At 33.8% G+C, this 4,125-nt stretch overlaps 1 pseudogene; it reads left to right on the forward strand.

Annotated features, from left to right (window-relative positions):
• Nucleotides 1-1,104: 1,104 nt before the first annotated feature.
• LOC148872547 (small ribosomal subunit protein uS7 pseudogene) lies at nt 1,105-2,016 on the forward strand (annotated as a pseudogene).
• Nucleotides 2,017-4,125: the final 2,109 nt, after the last annotated feature.

The following is a 4,125-nucleotide window of genomic DNA, read 5'->3' on the forward strand; positions in this document are numbered from 1 at the left end:
GACCTTGTGTAGTTGATCATTAGAATATGAAAAACTTATAGAAAAAAGAAGTAATTTGTTTGGTTGTATAAAGGAGGAAGAAGATAAACAGTATTTTTATCTTTTTTTGATATTTAAAAAAAAAGTAATGTATTCTAGAAATTATATTAAAAAATTATTTTTATTGATAATAAAACCCAAAAGCTGCCCTTATCAGTTATAATCCCTTTAATAAATCTGTAAAATTATGGGATTATTTTAATAAATAACCCTTCAATCCATATAGGTTTCATAAGTGTTCACCATACATAACTTAATTCCTCTATCATTTCCGAACAATTCCCAAGTGTATCCTAGTAATTTATACTTCACATAAATTATTAATATATATAGTTCTCCCATATTAACCCAATAATATATGCATTGTTTATGTGTTTATACCTTTAGAATTCAAATCAGAATGATTCATTCTACTGTTTGGTTGAGATAAGAATGGAGATGGGAATTGGAATCAATAGGAATAAGATTTCATTCATAAGAAAAGGACAAGGAATGGTCAATCTCTCAAATAGGAGAATGCTATGGAAATTCCAATTCCAAACCCCTATTCTAATAAATCAAACGGATCCCTAGTTTGTTTATGTCTTATTTTAAATTTTGTTATAGTTTGTTTGTTTTATTTTAATGAAATTGTGTTTCATGAACACTTCCACGATCAACGGCTAGATCCTTAACCCTCAGCACTTTCCTGTTGGGATCAACCCAAATGACAACTGTTGACATGCATTAAGAGCTAGATGTTGCTTCTTCTATTCACACTCTCTTTCTTGCAATGGAAATTTTAAGAATCCATTTTGTCTTAGTGCATGGGCCTGCCGGACTCGTTGCATCTTGCATGGGCCATGTTTGAGATGGGTTTTGGGTAAGACAGGCACAGCCCGTCCAGGCCCGAATATCGGCCCGGCCAGCACAGCCCATATTACTCATCTATCAAGAGCCAAGCAAGGGGTGACAAGTGGTCGTAGAAAAGGGCAAATTGGGGAAATTAAATCAGCAAATACACAGAAAGATCAAAGAACAGAAAAGAGGAAAGTTTAATTTAGAAAGGTTGGAATGAAATAGAAATTGAGCAGAACAAGGAAATCCTAGTTCTGCTTCAATAAGGGCTCCCACTCTATATAAAGGAATTCAGCCTAAGATAATTTTCACACAATTACTTTGAAAGAACGTCTAGCTCTGTCTCTGTCTCTGTCTCCGTGTCTTATCAGAAGTATCTGCACTCTCCAGCCATGGCGATCGTCGTCGTCGGTGAACCAGAGGTGAAGCTGTTCAACAGATGGTCCTTGGACGAAGTCCAGGTTGGTGACATATCTTTGGTGGATTATATTGGTGTATCTCCCAACAAGCACACAACCCATGTCCCACACACAGCAGAGAGGTATTCTGTGAAGAGGTTCAGGAAGTCTCAGTGCCCCATTGTGGAGAGGTTGGCCAATTCCGTTATGATGCACGGGCGGAACAATGGGAAGAAGCTCATGGCTGTCCACATCGTCAAGAAAGCAATGGAGACAATCCATGTGCTCACGGATAAAAACCCTATTCAAGTTATTGTGGATGCTATAATCATCAGTGGGCCGAGAGAAGATGCAACTCGTATCGGTTCTTCTGCTGTTGTGAAGCGTCAAGCTGTTGATATCTCTCCTCTGAAGCGTGTTGACCTAGCACTATACCTTCTTACGAAGGGTGCCCGAGAGTGTGCTTTCAGGAATATGAAGTCCATGGCTGAATGCTTGGCCGATGAACTTATTAATGCTGCCAAGGGCTCTTCCAACAGCTATGCCATTAAGAAGAAGGATGAGATTGAACGTGCTGCCAAGGCCAACCGTTAGAAGAGATTAATTAAAGCTCTGTGGGCTGCGGCTGTAGGTGCGTGTTAACGAGGAGACGACCTTTATGGAAGAAGAGAGAAGAGAGTTTTAATTATTTCTTTTGTTTGATTTTTCTTTGTTAGAAATTAGAATGACGACCTTTATGGAAGACGACCTTTATGGTTTTTTTTTTTTTTTGGGGGGGGGGGGGGGGGGTAGAAATTATTAATGAACGTTTCTCGATCTATAAAGCTTGAAAGGTCACAATCCAATTTTTATTTTTCTTTCTGTGTTTTATTCTTTGTTTACTACTTTCTCCATCTATCTATCTATATTATATAGTAGCGACCCCGTGTGATGCAAAGAATTAGAGTTAAAAGTTAAAACTAATTATTACATGGAGCCATACAAACTGGGGGTAGGGATGGCAATTTTCTCCACTCCCGCCAAATATTTGGCCTCCTCATCGGATGGAGATTGTCTTAGTGGGATAGGATGGGGATGGAATTAATAGGAATATCTAATTGGAGATCGGGAGTGAAGCCCAAACCCTGCCCCAACCCCGATTATATATATGTGTGTGTGTATATATATAATATTGTTTATGTTATTTATAATATTATATATATCAAAATATATTTAACATATTATTTACATTTTAGTTTTTCCTTTAATTTAAATAAATACTTTTCTAAAAACAAACTTTTAATTACAAAATTCAAGGATATAGGTCCTCTAATGGGAAAGCCCTCTTTTTCGAGGGCGGGGGATGTAGGCTAAATTTTTTGACAATGATTAATTTAAAATTCGAGGTCAGAATGGGGAATATGATCCCTGCCCCAAACTCTCACCCATTGCCATTCCTACCTTGGTGGTCATCCCCTAAACCTATAACACCCCCTAAACCCACAAATATAGTTTCATTAATTATGGTTAAATGTAGTATCCAATACTTATGGAATTTATTAAAATTTTTCAATTATTTATTTGAAAAATTGAAAGTTTTATAATCTAAGTTTCACTAAATTTCAGCAAGTAATTCTTACAAAAAATTATAGTTTAGGTGTTGATATTTACTAAATAATATTCAATAATATTAGTAATTATTGAAACTATAAAAAAATATTTCACAAATTAATTTAATTAATTAATTCACCCATGTTTTTGCTTTTTAGATGGCTTATAATATACATTAAGTGGTGCTTTAGAAGGAATTTTAGATGGGAGATATTGTTTAGGAGAAATTTTAAGAGGGGGTTGAGCCCATTGGTAACATGAGAGAGAGATGAGAGAGAGAGAGAGAGAGAGAGAGAGAGAGAGAGAGAGAGAGTTGGAGTGGAACTCTACTGAGAAGAGAGGGCTGCCATGTGGAAATATAGATTAAGAGGTGTTTTAGGAAGAATTTTAGGTGGGAAAGATAGTTTAAAATAAATTTCAGGAGGGGGATGGCGAACTGATTGAGAACATGAGAGAGAGATTTGGAATGGCACTCTAGTGTAGAAGAAAGGGTTGTCACGTGTAAGGGTGTAAACAAATCGAATTCGAATTGGATCAAGCAATATCTGAATTTGATTCGATATCCGACGGATTTTGAAAATTAATATTCGAATTTGAATTCGATTAAATATTCAAGTAATTGATTTGATTCGAATTCGATTAATTAATTATTTTATGTAATTCATAAATATATAAAATAAATATTTTATTTATATAAAGTATATAAATATATAAGTTATTCATATAATTTAATTATTAAATAAGACATTTAAATATTTTATGTATTGTATGTAAGAATTAAATAATCAGTTGAATTAAGATATTTTTTGAATCAAATCAAGTCATATCCAAATTTGCATCAGATTTATTCAGTATGAATAGGATATCCAAATTTGTCCGATTAGATATTCAAATTATTCGAATATGATTCAATTATGTCAAATCTCAAATTCAAAATTGGATTTTCAAATACTGTTGGCACTCCTAGTTATGCGGCTACATGGAAGGGTTAAGGAGCAAGGAAGAAAGGAGACAAGTTTAAGGAGAAAAGAGAGATGGGGGAATGGAAGAAGGAGAGGGCTATTGATGTTGGACATATTTAAATAATATATTATAGATTTAGATATTGAAATATTTAAATAATGTTTTATTTTTTAATGTTAAATTTTTATTTTTTGAATAACATTTAAAGTGAATAATTCATAAAATCATAATTTATATTGTAACTACATAATTTCATGATGAATTTTGTAAAAATATAGAATTATTAATAATATGAATA

The sequence above is a fragment of the Nelumbo lutea genome, chromosome 2 (genome assembly GCF_056320005.1).
Source record: "Nelumbo lutea isolate HS-2025 chromosome 2, American lotus-T2T, whole genome shotgun sequence".
Classification (NCBI taxonomy): Eukaryota; Viridiplantae; Streptophyta; class Magnoliopsida; order Proteales; family Nelumbonaceae; genus Nelumbo; species Nelumbo lutea.